The following is a 17,309-nucleotide window of genomic DNA, read 5'->3' on the forward strand; positions in this document are numbered from 1 at the left end:
AATGAAGCAATTCGGTGTTTCGACTTATTCTGGAGAAGACTTCGGACTTTTTTTTAAAAAATTAATATAAATAAATTAGATATTTATATATAATATATAAAAATAATAGATTTTTTTTTTTAAAAAAAAAAATACTTTTATAAAGGTATTTCTCTTCTGACTGAAGCAGCCTGAAGTGCCCTGAATTTGGCCCAAGCCGCAGCACCACGCTTCTCTTTGCTTCGATTTATGTTTAAAATTCAAGGGCTTGGACCTCTTCGACCGAACCGAAGCCAATTTGATATTTAGAAAGCTGACACTTTATGTAAACTTTTTATTATCTAAACGTACAGCTTTTGCGTTAGAGTTTATCCAAAGTACGGATCTAAGTCGAATGGCATACTAGCATTTACAACTAACTACTTCATATGTCAAAATATTTTATGCTCCTGATGGTGTATACTGTCCATTTACTCCCCTAGATTAAACCTTTTCTAGGATTTATTTAAGGATCCTTAATTTTGGAATGTAATCTTCCATAGATTGACCTCAAAAAAAAAAAAAAAAAAAAATCCTAACTACACTCTTTATGCACTTGAAAAAAAGTAATATCTCAAGATTGAATAGAGGCCACTGAAAATTTTGAAGGTGAGATCTACGCATTTAAAAAATCTAAAATTCAATTTTCTTTATTTTGAGAATAGTCAACTAGTGATTCTTAGAGGTAGTTTAAAAAATCCAGATCAAAAGAATCCTCCCAAGTAGATTTTCTTTCCAAGGGAGTAGAATGTACACTATGCTCCTGCATTTAATGAAATTGATATTTCAATACTTGATCAAGTCATACACACTTAAATGATTTTATTTTATTAAAAATAATTGTTCATTCATAAATTCTCTAGGTGGTGACCACATGATAAGGACAAAACGGACATTTAAGAAATGTAAGGCAATTATGTATTATTGGGTGCATGGCAGATGCTTGACGTGAAACTAAGATCAACATCCATAAAACAGCACGTTGTCCGTGAAAGCATTTAATTTCTTTTCTTTTTTTTCTTTTGGATGAAGTTTCTACGGGGCTCGGTTCTATGGAAACCAAATAAAGCCTCATTTCAAATCTTTGTTTAGAAAGCACTTTCGACCGCAGAAATCTCCATGGTGGCTCTCAAATCAATTTCTAACACCGATAATAAAATTTTAAACTCAAAAAATAATACAGATCTATGGATTTTTGAATACTTACTTTTAGGGCGAAATGCATGGTCTAGATAATTTGTTAAAATATGCAATATTTTTTAGAGTTTGAAATCCTAATTTTTTTCACAATTGTAATTTTTAAGTTGAAATGATCGATATAAATATTTTTCAATACTTCAATTACAATTTTTGATGAATTGTCAGGTGAGGCTTTGTTTATTTTGATAGGGCTATTTTCCTTTTTCTTTTGAGTTACAACCATATGCCAAATGTGGGATTTTGCTAGTGATATGATCAAGATGTTTGATAAATGAATCATGTGGACATTTTAGAGGTTAAGTTTCGTATTGGATAATGTTGGCCACCATAGTCATGAATTTAAAGAAAGAATACATCAAAAATTTGTACTCGATCAATACTAATAAAATTTATCTATATTTGAATCTTTTTTTTTACCATTAATTTTAAAGAATTGTATATTACAAGTCCATTTATCTTTGTTACAAAGAGGCCACAATTACAATTGGCCATTATGCATCAACTTGGGATGGCTTCAAGTGTGTCACAAAGTTCAATTTTTCTTTTTGAATTTTGAGTCTAGTAAATAACACACTCACATCCATCTGTTTTGATATCTGATAGGTAAGAGTGATTTTGACTTTCTTGTATTAAGTAAATAGTCTTTTTATATATTTTAATCCAATTTTAGTGACTAAAAATTATCAGATTATATATGTTGGGTTTATGTGGCTTTTAAAAACCTTATGAGTGCTTGTAAAACTGAAATGATATAGTAGAACATGAACTCAGTGGGAGTGTGGTCCTTCGTGGACCATACTAAGCAAACGATGTTTGCCGATACCAGACTGTGCTTGATAATCTAGGCTAGTCGGTTGGGAAAAACCCATGTTACCTGGGCATAAAGAACAAACCGTGAAGAGTTTTAATGGGTTAGCCCTTGATGAAGTCGGAGAATATACCTGAATGAGTGACCCGAGGGACTGTGTGACTATTGTGTATGATGGTGGCCTACAGAGACGGGAGACAAAGCCTCATCCATAAGCTATCACACAGCATGCATATCTATAGATCGTTCGAGAAAGCCAAAAATTCATCTTTTAAGGTGAAACGTTTGCATGTGCGAGAGATACCTCTATACACCATAAGAGCTGTGGTCGCATCAGGTCTTGGTAATCTTGACTCGTCTCTAGGGAAAGACCTGAAATCCACAGACTGTGATTGCGACCCCTTAGCTTATTGGCCGTACTTTAGTGATCCGTTAATGAGCCCCTGCTTGGACTGTGGGTCATGAGAAACACTGGGTCGGTCTGATAAAACAAGTGTGGTCTGTAGTCCACATTTGAATGTGGAGTGCCCCATGATTGTTGATTTCTAAATCATATGGATATATTGCCCATCAAATTAATTTAATTGTACTTGTTTTATGATGAAAATTATTTTAAGATTACTATTTGAATTTTTATGAACGCCTGGATATTTTATTTATAATTTTTGGATTTATAAAATTAAAGATATTGATTTTACAATGGTTTAAATATTCAAATAATATTCTAAAATCCTTTTATTAATTTTAAATATATAAAAATATCATGGGGACCAATTGTGCACATGGGCCCACTATATTTCTAGAAAGTGGGGCCCATGAGTGCCTCCCTTGGGTGGCACGCCCCACCCATATTCTCTTTCCTATTTTTTGGTAATATGACATGTGGCCATATGGTTGAAAGATATTGACTAACTAGTGACTTGATATATCTTGGAAAGATTTTGTAAAAAGATGAAGTATAATTGTGCTATTTTATGGTATGCACAATATTTTGATTAGATTTAGTTTATTTAATTTATATTGATGGGAAAATGGTTTAGGAAAAGGGGATAATGGTTCATGCACCTTTCATAATGTTCATGACCCATCTATGAAATGGATAGCTCAAATATCTCACCTCACAAGTCACCAAAGATCAATGGTTCATATTCAATCTCACAAGAAGAGGCAAATGAAGGAAAACCCTAAAAAACCCTAATCTTATTCAAAGTCTATAAAAAAAGATTGTCTCTACCCAAAAATCTCTACACCTTATATCTTGTACATAATTCACATCTTTCTCTCTCATATCCCAAAAAGGGGCACGCCCCACTTAGAATTTATCTCTCTCTCTTAAGCAAAGCTTCTCTCTCTCATGAAAGTTAAAAGAGGCACGCACCACTGTCTCATCTCTGATCTCTCTCTCCCACATTGTGAAAGAACTTAAAAGATTAGGTTATGGAGTTCTTCTATTTCTTATCTCTCAACTATGGATTTATGGCTAGGGGTTTTAGGGTTTAGCAAAAAGATAATTCATTTTTCTCAAACTAGGTTGCTGAGAGAATTCACCTAGGGTTTGATTTTGTGATTAAAGGGGTTCATATTCTATTGGTGTGACTTGACCTAAACTTGCTTTCCCGGTTGAGATTGAAGGTTGATAATTGATCTTGTACCATCGAATTGGTGGTAACTCGGTGTGGGGTGTAATAAGCCCTGTTGAGGTAATTTCTAGCACTCTTCCTTTTGTTTCTTGTAATCTAATATTTTATTCTTAAGCATAGTGCGTAGTTGTTTCGATGACATCAAATTGTTAAGATTTTGGTTTTATTGTTATTTTGATTTTATTTTGAAATTTATATTATTGTAATAAAGACCACCTGTAAATTATCTTTTGCCAAAAGAAAAGGGTCAAGAAAAAAAAAAAAAAGTATTCCCTCGTAAAAGATCACATAGGTCTTTCTTTCATTGATATCAGAGTTATTGATACTTGATGTCATTAGTTGTCTTTTCTCTTTATTGAGTTTAGATCAAGCTTGGGAATGTGATATAAGAAAGCTAATGACCTTTGTGGTCAAGAAATACACCTATGGTTAAGAATTATTGAAATATTTCAACATCGAAAAGGCACTCTGTATAATGAATATTCTGGGCTATTTTGAAGTAGTGATATGAATACGATAATGATGTATTTTTTTATTACATACTTGAGTGATATTTTGTGTCTTTAAGAGTATGATCTACCTTAAAATTTTTAGTACGAGATCCTAAGGGAATTGAGAGTTAAGAATCATCAATGAATGGTGTCAGTTCTGACCCTGCAAAATCTAGGAACTATCAATTGAGTTTCGTGATTTTTCCTATGAACCAAATGGTTTTATTTTTTGCTGAAATTTTGTTATAACTCACAAAATCGAATCTACTATCAAGAAAAAAAAACTTCATCAAGAAATTCCTTGTGGTTTGAAAGATATATAATTAATTCATTAGAGGGTACGCAAGTGCTGTTTTCTGCAATGAAAACTATTTCCATGACTTGGAAGTCATGATTTTATTTCTGCACTTAACAAAATGTTTTATGGTCCACACTAAATTTTTAGACTTCCATTCTGTGTCTATTTTCTAATAAAATTTATTTGCAAGAGAAATATCCATGGGAAAAGAGGAATAAAAATTTACAATGAAGAGAGGTCATCCTGAATTTTCTTCAATTTGGTATGTTCTTCATTGAGACATGAATAACTATATTTATCAAGCCTACTTAACAGGGTCATATGAGGCTTGTGGATATATATATGTTATCATTATGTGTCTAATTTTAAATAAAGTTGGTTTAAAATGAAAACTCTATGAGAGTAGAGAGAAAAGACAATTTTACTAGATAATGTTCATCTTGAAATTTTGCACTATAATTTATTTTGTGACGTGAATGTCTCTTATTTATTTCTTTGAAGAAAAATATTATTTGGGATTTAAACTATGATGTTATGATTTGATTTTGGGTTTAGTTTTCAACACTAAAGATTTCAGGAAGAAATTATTTGAGAATTGAAAAAAACAATTTTTTATTGAGAGGTAATCAATTTGATTTTCTGCTGAGAAAATTGCATTGTGACCTAAGTGTCATTGAAACGAAGACTCACTCTATGGTATGATTTAGGGATGAAACTGAGTATTATTTATATTTATGAGTCTATTTCAATACTCAAAAGGATTAAACTTTTATGAGTTGACAGATATCATATTTTTATCATGGGATGCTCATGTTTTATACTGCAGTAAATTAAAAGGTGTGGCATGTTAAGGTACATAATTGAATTCCTAATTATGGAGACATTTAAGGCTCATTTTAAAAGGTTTTATAGTGTGCCATGATTATGGTTTATTATAGTACAACTTCAGAGAGATGTAATACATAGTTAGCAAGATAAGACACTACATGTAAAGAGTATTCAATCTAGGAATAACAGAAAGAAGAAGAAACACAATACCTATAAAAACATATTGGTTTCTTCGAAATGAATGGATATATAGAGATGCTTGGTTGTAGCATAGAAACGCTAAAGATAAGTGGGAGAATCAAAAATTTGAAATAGTCGGTTTTGAATACCTTATGTTTTTGTGCCTCATTGTGCTTTGAGTATGAAGTATTTAAGGTAGTAATACACATGGAGATGTGATTTGATTAAGGGCTGTGAGCCTTAAAGATGAAACATGAGAGATGAATGTGACTGACTCAAATATGTAAGCACAAATGGAGTGTTAAGGTGGAACTCGGTCTTGGTTGACCATCCTTTTAATAATGTCTATAACATGATGTGTTGCATGTGATGATCTCTTAATAAATTCTCCATAATTGTCAAAAATGAAGTATTTTGTCAAGGCTTTAATATATATTATTTAGTTATGCTTTATTTTGAATAAAATTATAAGATAGTATGTTTTTGTGGCCATGATCTTTACTTGGTAGGAAATTAAAGGTGAATGCGGTAAAATGATTTATGAAGGCTAAGCATGTCTTTTAAAATTAAATTGGATGATTTGAGAAAAGCCTAAGTCTATGAATATGGTTTTGAGAAAACCACATAGTTTTACAAGGTCCATTAAGTCTTTATGAAAATCATTTTAAACTGTTATACTATTATATAACTATTGCTTGTGGATATATATATATATATATATATATATATATATATATATATATATATATATACCAAGTCAATTTTTTGTACTAAAAAGATAACTATTGTGTCTTGAAGGTATTTATAAAAGTGGGAGAAAAATTATCATGCACAATTTTCCTTTTTAAATACCTATATGTTTTGACCAATGTTTCTAGTTATTTACAATCCTCGATTACCTAAGATTTTGAACTATAAGGAATGTTGTAGGAATACCATCATATTAGGCTTCCTTGACACATGTTTTGTTGATTAGATAACTTGATTTGTATAAATTTACTACCAAGATATCTAGTGTGGTTGAACATTTGTGGTTCATGAAGGTTTTTGCATATTGTGAAACCCGCGGGTATTGAATTACATATTGCATGAGACTTGATATATTAGCTCATGATATATGCATAAGAATGTTGAGAATATATATGTTGTAGGTGCAATAATTAAGTATGAGTTGCTACAGTCTGTCACACCCCAAGAATTTACAATACAGATATTCCTGAGATGTGACAGTAAAAAAATATATACATCTCTTGATAGGAGAAATTTACGATGGCGAATTCTTACAAGGTAACAAAAGAAAGTTAAGCTAGCGCAACAATAATATCTTCCAGAGTTGATCCCAACGAGCACTCAAAATGAAACCGCAGTTATCCTGAAAAATGTTTACCATAGTTTGATGAGTTTGGCTACTCAGTAAGTGATCATCATAATCCTAAAAATAATCATGGTTGAAAGGTATCAATATTTTCAAAAAGGAGATCTATTAACAGAAATGCATCAATAGTTTCACAATCAATAAATGCATAATTAAGTATAATTCGAATAATTGAAATACGTATAACACTTTAACGGCAATGCATAATTCAAAAGATTTTATAAAATACCATACTGGCGTCCCAAGTAGGTCACCTATATACCCCATCAGCGTCCTGATGGATCCACTTAATCCCCATCGGCGTCCCAGATAGGTCCACTTCATCCCTGCAGGTTCACTTATACCTCACTAGCATACCGGATGAGTCCACTTAATCCCTACCGGCGTCCCGAATAGGTCCACTTATACCTCACCGACGAATCAGATGAGTCCACTTGCATACTTAAAATATTTCTAAATCTCTTTAAACATTCGAAAGCAGCAATATCATGTACTCAAACATATCACAGAAATCACTAATATGAATTTTACTGAAACCAATAATAACAGTTGCTTTTAATAACATTTCAAAAATAACCAATCAAATATTTTGGGCTCAAATTTAGAAAGGTAGCAGTTCATAAAGACATTCTAGCATAATTGCCAATGTATAGAAAAACTCTTATAGAAATTCAAGAATACGGAATTATCACAATTTATAGGATGTCAATTTGCAAATAAACATTTCACAGACAATGCTATAATCAATTGCAAAAATATCCGTTTTTAGATAATAAGGCAGTCATTTGCACATGAATTTTACAATGTCTAAATATAAAAAAAACAGTAGAAAGAAATCTCACAATTTTAGTAAAAGCAGAATTATCACATTTATTTCTAATAATTTTATAGTATCTAAATTTTTCTAACAATAGACAAGAAAAATAAATAAATTTATTTCTAAGAATTTCCAACATTTAAAATTTCTAACATAGATAAAATATCACAATTTTATTCAAAAGATTATTTTTCAAAATAATGAGGTCGCGTGCGCATAAAATTTATCGCACCTAAAATTCATGATAATAAGCAGAAATAATTATTTCATTTCATTTTGTAAAAGAACGGATTATTTTTCAAGATAATGAAGTCACTTACACACAAAACTTATAAAATAAAGATCCTAGACGAAAATATCACTATTTATTAAAAATAGACTATATTTCAGGAAGATGATGTCACTTACACACAAATATTTGAGCTTACGATAAAAATTTGGCTAGAGAGAAGAGTTCACTGTGTTTCGATCAGAGAGAAAAATCTCATAACTTTTCTAAGGTAGGAGTCATCACCTCTCTGAATTTAAATTCTACTAATATATTATTTTATTCTTTTATTACGTTACAGGTGTGAGCGTTAGCTTACGCTTTAAACGCCTAAAGCCCACGTCCTTTAGTGGACGTGGCAAGAGCAAGGAAGCAGCAAAGCTTTTAAACCAAAAGCTTTTAAAAGTAACGATGGTCCCTAAGGACCATCATGTTCAAACGAATTGTCATGTATTAAAAGTTTTTTTTTTTTTTTTGAAAGTTTAAGATTGTTACAATAGTCCCACTTTTTTTTAGCTGCGTGGATATTCAGATATACATGTGCAAGCTATCTCACGGATCCAGATGATGCAAAGTCTACATCTGGATATGTGTTCATGCTTGGTGGGGGTGCAGTTTATTGGAAATCAAAGAAACAATATGTAACGAAATTAATTTAAGGCGGAGTTCCCCATGATTGTTGATTCTTAAACCATATGGATCATTTTTCCATCAAATTAATTTAATTGTGTTTGTTTTATGATGAAAATTATTTTATCATTATTATTTGAATTTTTATGATCTCCTGGATATGTTATTTATAATTTTTAGATTTATAAAATTAAAGATATTGATTTTACAATAGTTTAAATATTCAAATAATATTTTAAAATCTTTTTATTAATTTTAAATATATAAAAATATAATGAGAGCCCATTGTGGATATGGGCCCACCATATTTCTAGAAGGTGAGGCCCATGAGTGCCTCCCTTGGGTGGCACGCCGCACCGATATTCTCTTTCTTATTTTTTGGTGATATGGCATGTGGCCATATGGTTGAAAGATATTGACTAAATATTGACTTGATATATCTTTGAAAGATTTTTTTGAAAGATTAAGTATAATTGCGTTAGTTTATGGTATGCACAATATTTTGATTTGATTTAATTTATTTAATTTCTATTGATGGGCAAATAGTTTAGAAAAAGGGGATAATGGTTCATGCATTTTTCATAATGTTCGTGACCCATCTATGGAATGGATGACTCAAATCTTTCACCCCATAAGTCGCCAAAGATCAATGGTTCATATTCAATCTCACAACAAGAGGCAAGCGAAGGAAAACTCTAAGAAACTCTAATCTTATTCAAACCCTATAAAACGAGATTGTCTCTACCAAAAAATCTCTACACCTTATCTCTTGTACCTAATTCCCATCTTTCTCTCTCATATCCGCTAAAGGGGCACGCCCCACTTAGAATTTATCTCTCTCTTAAGAAAAGCATCTCTCTCTCATGAAAGCCAAAAGAGGCATACACCACTCTCTCATCTTTGACCTCTCTCTCCCACATTGTGAAAGAACTTAAGGGTTTATGTTATGGAGTTCTTCTTATTTTCATCTCTCTCAAACTAGATTGCTGAGAGAATTCACCTAGGATTTGATTTTGTGATCAAAGGGGTTCATATTTTATTGGCGTGGCTTAACCTAAACTTGCTTTCCCGAGATTGAAAGTTGATCATTGATCTCGTGCCATCGGATAGTGGTGACTCGGTGTGGGATGTAATAAGCCCGGTTAAGGTAATCTCTGGCACTCTTCCTTTTGTTTCTTGTAATCTTATCTTTTATTCTCAAGCATGGTGCATAGTTGTTTCAATGACATCAAGTTGTTAAGATATTGGTTTTATTGTTATGTTGATTTTATTTTGAAATTTATATTATTGTAATAAAGACCACCTGTAAGTTATCCTTTGCCAAAAGAAAGGGGTGAAGAATAAAAAAAAATGTATTCCTCGGTAGAAGATCACATAGGTCTTTCTTTCAAGTTTGACTTCCTTGTATTAAAAGTACATAATGTTTTTATATATTTTAATCTAATTTTAGTGGCTAAAAATTATTAGATTACACTATTTTGGGAGGCGTAAATACATAGATCTAAGGTAAAGATGCATTCATAATGATTTTAGGGTTTTTTCGTATCCTATGATATGGGGAAAATAAAAATTAAAATAAGAATAATAATAAAAAGACAAGCGAATACACCCTCTCTTTAGGTCAACAAAGAGTCTGCCTCAAAAGATCTTTTCACAATATCCAATTTTTTTATCTAAATCCAATCTCTTCTCTTTACAATAAATGTTTATCTTCCCTTTTAAATACTACAAAAGCAACAAATAAAATAATAAAAAAACCACAATAGAAATCACATATCATTATCTCTCTCTCCAAGAACCTTCTTTAATGTCCCTTGTTACTTGCTACATTTTCCCCAAAGATAACTCCAAAGTAAAATTTAAACCCATATACCTACCTTAATACTAGATAAGCTTCAAAACCCCTACCACACATAAATATAAGATAGACTTAAAAAAACAACTCACACCAAATAAAAGATTTACCTTTCTTAAAAAAACTCATGCCTCGATTTATTTACCAAATAAATCACGAACCAAAAATTCTTCCACCTAACCTAACTTATTAAAACGCACTTCCTATACTAATAAAATTAAACAAAAATAATAATAATACTAAGATTTTGAATTTTCCTGATCTCTTTCTACATCATCCTAAATCTATAAAAAACACCCAGGCATGACTCGTATGTTCACATGACTCAGTGTATTCCTAGATGAATTTTATATAATTATTTCAAATTTTTATGTTAATAAAAAAACAAGTAATTTTTTAGAAAAATTATACGAAGAGACCATTTATTTTTAGTTTAAGGAGGTCACTACCATTCATGTCTATTAAATTTCAAATAACATGGTTGTAATTGTACTTGTGACTAAACTCATAGCCTAACAAGAGCTTCATGACATGCCCCAAGCTATCTAAGTAGACATCTACTGGCAAGGATTAATTGTGACCTCTTTTTACTAAAGTTACATGGCCTCATGTCATATAATCCTTTTTTTTTAATGCATTAGGGTAGGGTTGGCCCAAGGCCCAAGCGTAGCTCAGCTCCATATAGGACCAACCCAGACCAGTTGAAGGTCCTTGGCTCTAGCCCTATTCGAACCAGCCTAGAGCAGGCCAGGCTGACCCTATTGTGGCTCAGTCCCCTTCAGACCTTGGTTTTTCAAGAACAGGTCAAAGTTATGCCACTTGACCCATTGCTGACCCTAGTATGAAAATAGCAAACCACACATATGGTAAGAGAGAGAGAGAGGAATTGACCAAGTGGGGCCCTTATACTGAAGGCTTTTAGTCAGGGGTGCGGTTTGTATAGAGTCGAGCTCTAAACAATCAAAGGAAAGCTCACCTTCAAATAGTATCCAGAAATATGATTTCAATATTGAAAATCTTTGTGATAATCTTAAAATATATTTTCATCTTTAATTATAAAATCTAAAGCTTGAAAAAAAATGTAGATCGAAAAGATATATGAAAACTTGAAAATTGACGGTCCAAAAATGTGTTACAAAATGCATTATTTCCAAAACTTGAAATCCATTTTTTTCTCATGTCCATGCATCTTGATATCGAGATGATCAATTTGAGGACATTTGGGCATCTTTTGAGGTGGGCTCTAATTTAATTGTTTAGAGCCTCGTCTCTCTCTCTCTCTCTCTCTCTCTCTCTCTCTCTCTCTCTCTCTATATATATATATATATATATATATATATATATATATATATATATATATATATATATATATATATATATACACACACACACGGGCTGATTGCTACAGTATCAGTCAATGGCCTAGATTCAATTTGGATTGATATGATGATTACAATCTTATTTCGTATTTAAATTTTTATTTTTTTTACAAATCAAAATCACTTGAAATTTTAGGCGTTTATTTTTCTCATCAAGGCGCACTTAATAAAAATATAAAAAAAAATAATTCGTAAAACCTAAATTGACTAAAATACCCCCAAAATGTTTCGAAAGAATTTCGATCAATTTAGATTTTACGAATTATTATTTTTTAAATTTGTATTAGATTCTTATATTTTTCAAGAATAGATGCTCCAAATATAAATTGATTTAAATTTCAAATACGAAATGAAGTCGTGTCCGTCAAATCGGCCCAAATTCAATCTGGATCATTGACTGACACTGCAGCTATCAGCTAGTAGGCTGACAGGATATATATATATATATATATATATATATATATATATATATATGTATCACGCACTTATTAAAGGTTATCCTACATCCTACAAAACAATTATACCCATTGAAAATGTAGTTGTATGTATCACGCACTTATTAAAGGTTATCCTACATCCTACAAAACAATTATACCCATTGAAAATGTAGTTGTTCAATTAGGAGGACGTCTTTTATCAATTTTTCATGCCAACATGGTCTAGATGTATAAAGACAATGACAACCATTTTAAAAGTGAGGTTGTTTTATCAAGGGAAGCATTTGATCAATTTTCCCATATGTTATCTTTTTTTCCTTCTTTTTTTAAAGTAATCTTGTAGGGAATACAGGCTTTTATCTATTTTTTAAATGGTTAGGTTTTCGAAGTTCTCGGTGAGATTGGAAAGCACGATGTGCAGCAAAAGCATGGGGTGCTATAACCACAACCCCAACCCCTTTCCCAATGTTATCATATTATATATAATTATAGAGAGAAATGAAAGAGCTATCCAGGCATACAATCATGGTAGGTAGAGTGCGAGGGCGTGGCGTCATGGACCCCAAACCAATAAGCCATATCGTGTCTGAAGACTAGGATCCTCCAGGTGGATATATACTGATCTAAATTGATCGAATCGACAATCCAAATCAGTTGATCCTGTAAAAAATAGTAAAAATAAATAAAAATAATATCAATGATTCCAATGTGACATGGATCATTCACTCATTATGTTTGATCCGGATAAGTGATTCTCAATATGGATCAACCGATCTAAATTGATCGAATCGACAATCCAAATCAGTTGATCCTGTAAAAAATAGTAAAAATAAATAAAAATAATATCAATGATTCATTCCAATGTGGACATGGATTATCCACTCATTATGTTTGATCCGGATAGGTGATTCTCAATATGGATCAACTGATCTAAATTGATCGAATCGACAATCCAAATCCTGTAAAAAATAGTAAAAAAAAAATATCAATGATTCCAATGTGGACATGGATCATCCACTCATTATTTTTGATCCGGATAGGTGATTCTCAATATAGATCAACATTTCTTCTAACATTGATCATTAGGGAACCAGAAATGGACAATGCCATCCAACTTGGCAGCACATTGTGATGATAGCTGACTTGTTGAGTAGGTGGCGATCCTGTTGAGTGGCACACGTGCCAAATTCCCATGCATGATACAAGACCCACTACTCTATGTTTTTGTGACGTATACTCGTTCATCCTCCTTATAATATTCCCATGCAATATCATGTAGTTTGTGTTTTTTTACATGTATTTTATTGACTTAATTATTATAATTGAAGCCCTTATCTCATGTTGTTTTGATAATATTTTTCATATCTTGTTGTCTTTCTTTTGCAGTGTGTTTTCCTATGAGGTTTCCACAAGAGTTAGTGCAACTTGTCACCATTGCCATCTCAATAGATGGAAGGCATATGACGAATCTTCAAGGGACAACTTATTATTTAAGTGTTGAATATGTTATAAGATGGGAACCTCATAATATATGAGTGTTTTAGGGTTTGAGCCCATGGCTTTCATTGAAAGTGACAAACAATAATTCATGGAGGGTTATTGCTACTTACGTAGACCTTCAATTACATTTGGTGGGGAACAAGGATAGTAGTTGACTAGGTTCATTGAATGTGACTTCCATGATCTCCTCTTCATGTTCATACTTTGTGTAGAAATAAATAAGAGATATATTTCTATGTACTTCAGGTGTCTTACCAACTAGTTTCCACTAGAAAAAAGAGTGAAAGAGAAAGATTGGATTCTACCTGGAGACAGAGGAGTGCCCATAGTAGAGGTAGCCAAGGTAGCGGGTGCCACAATATGACGTTTTTTAGTTTTAGTTTCACTAGAAGTTAGTATTAACCAAAAACAAGTGTCATATATGTTGATTTCAAAAACAAAATGAGGAAAAAACTATAGGCAATTTAGCTGACTTTTTTAATAAACCATAGCATGTGGTGAGTTAAAAAACTGATTAAAACTAGTATTTGCCCGACTTTAGTATGTTAGACAGACCGATTTCGATTGGTTGAACTGGCTAAAAAAGACTGGACATATTTTTTAAACATATTTAAACTATTATTCATTTTTTCTAATCAGTATGATAGACAGTTTAATTGGTTTTGACCAGACCGGACTTTTCACCAGTTTGTTGGACAGTCCGATCCTAATACCATTGGGCAAAACTCTAGTTTCAACCCCATCACCTCCCAGATTTTTTTTTTTTTTTTCAAAGAACTACTCAGACTTTTTTAAGAATCTTTTTAATGACAGTGTCACTGTCTGGTGTATTATATAATTTTGGAAAACAGATCCAAAGAACTTCTCAAAATATGTGTTATTAGGATTTAACCGACACCAAAACAATGAGGGTCCGATCACCACTTGGATAAGTTAGATGGCTTTTAAAATATAAAAAAAAATATAAATAATAGGTTAAAAATATGGAATATGTTAAAAAATTGCCAAACTTTATTTGGCCGATCAAACCAGTTGAAATGGGTCAGTCCAACCGACCAAAACCAATCAAACACTGGTTTTACCAATACTTCTTTTAACAATATTTAGTTTTTACTTTAGACCAAACAAACCATAACACTGATTTACAGTTAGACCACCACTACAGCCCGGTTACTCAAAACTACCGTAATGTTATTTTTCTTTGTTGTTTTTGTCATAGTTCGGACTCATTGAGACAATGTTCCAAAAAAAATAGGTGGCAGATGGGGGGACTAGGCCGCCCAATGCCTAGGTGGCTGCCTAAGGATCTGGGCAGCCTGAGGTCAAAAGGGTGCAAGGGGTAGATTTTATATAAAAAATGCATATTCATGTATCTTTTATAATCCAAACATAAAAAACACCATAAATGCTCCCATATCATGGGTATTTTTGTACCTAGGTTGGCACAGTCTTTTGGGTGCCTAGCTAGGTACCTTGAGCTGCGGGCAGGGTACTAGGTGGCAACTAGGGTCCTAGGTACGTGGTCAAGGACAACATGCCTAAGCTTAGGCAATACACCTAGGCCCCCTAGCTCCCTAGGTGGTTGCTGAAGTGCTGGCGGACCGCTTTTTGAATCAATGTATTGGGATATATAACTCTTTGAAAGCACCAACAAAGCACTAAATGTTGATTTATCACTGACAACTTATATTTTCATATTTAAATTTATATTTGATTTAACCTTCAAAAGGAATATGATAACATGTCCTCTCTTTGCACATATATGTATACAGATATTCACTACTCTTCTCTTTGTTCCACATTGTTTTTTTCCAACTGATCACATTTTTTCACTCAATGATTTCGTGGCGCTCTGTCCCGTTTTCTTTAATCCATTTTTTCTATCGAGATTGATACTAAACTTTGTGTTTAGTGCGCCGGGATTCGCCTCAGCCAGTCCTTGCTAAAGTGAGTAGTTCGGCCAAGTTCTCAGGACTTGGCCGAGTCCAGCATAGGGCCTTTTGGCGCAGTAATAATAATAAAAGAATGAAAAATAAAAAACTTCTAGTGAAACTAAAGTAAAATATAAAACAACTTTAAAAAGTTAAAACAAGCTTAAAAATATATTAAAAAAAATTCACAGCTTAAGACATTTAAAAAGTTCCAAGAAAATAGGAAAATATAAAAGCAAGACAAACTCACCGATCTTTGTCAAGTACATTCAAATCATATAAAAAAGGATAATAAAATAATCCAATACTATGTAAATTGTTTTAAAATTTTGTGAAATTTTTTCCTATCCCCGAGTAATACCCCCAACTTGGAAAAATAGGAGGAGGCCAAGTTGCTTGAGTCAACTTACTCGGGCGAGTCACGGTCGACTGTTTGGGTGTATTGATATATTGCTATCGCAGAATTGTTAAAAGGAATTGATAAATTATGCCCCCAAAACAAAAGCTATGAAAAGTGGGACATAGATGTAGGGGAGGATGAGGAAAAATGAAAATGCATATCGAGTGAGGGCTGTCAATTTGGTCTCAAACTTACCATTATATTGGGATTGTTGAGGTGGCCCCTCTAAAACGTTTTTTAGTTGAGTATAGTTGGATTCAAACTGCTTTCTTTTTGCCTGAATCCTAGGTCATCCACTATTTGATGTCTCGTACTCTTTCAAGAAAAGATAATTGTATTATAATTGAACTTAAGTGCTTCATAATATAATATTGTATTTTGAGCCATTCATTTGGAATCTTAAGTGCTTCATAATATATAATTGAAGTTACAAGCTTAGGTGGCTTCAATTATGTGTCCTATTCAAATCCCAAGTCATTGGGACATACTTAACCACCAAGAGTACAAATTTGTTTTCTTGAAAGTTAAAACTCTTGGTATAGTAATAAATTCTTGTTGTAGACCGTCTCAAGATTCTTTTTCAATTTGCTTGTAATTGTACTTATGGAGCTTGGCTCTTTTTCTTAATGAAAGTAGTATCACTTAATATTTTTGGTCTAAAAAGGGTGATGATTTAAACTTTTTCCTCACCCATCTTAAAGAAGTGGGTTGTGTTAGATAGACAATCAACATAAAATTTTATCAAAACTTTTCATGAATCTTGAATTTATGATGATTAGTTAATATTCTCATTAAAAAAAAAAAAAGGAATCAAGACTAAAATTTTTGCCCAACTTATTAGGCAATCGAATCTGATTTGCCCATATGTTAGGCAAAAAAATTAAACTAAAGAAAACCGGGAAAGTCAAGCACTTATGGGGCTTTACAAACCAGTATCCCCTAGCTCCCCATACCAATCCGGTTGTGGTTCCGGATTGGCAATTTTTAATCACTGTTTTAAACATTAGGAAATCAGTATTTAAAGTTAGGGCACATATGGCGTGTTGCAATCTCATCAACATCCTTATCAACATGGTTGGCGTCTTGCATAATCGGTTATTAAAGTCACTTGTCTGAGTCAGGAGGATAGATACGTTGATTACCATTAAAATAGCAATATCATAATCAGTTGTAGACAGAAACCATTCGAATACTTGCAAAACTAAACTCTTCATCAACTGATCAGCTAAGCTCCAACATCTCTCTCTCTCTCTC

Source organism: Amborella trichopoda, chromosome 8 (genome assembly GCF_054954075.1).
Source record: "Amborella trichopoda isolate Santa Cruz 75 chromosome 8, AtrichopodaSantaCruz75HAP2 v2.0, whole genome shotgun sequence".
NCBI lineage: Eukaryota > Viridiplantae > Streptophyta > Magnoliopsida > Amborellales > Amborellaceae > Amborella > Amborella trichopoda.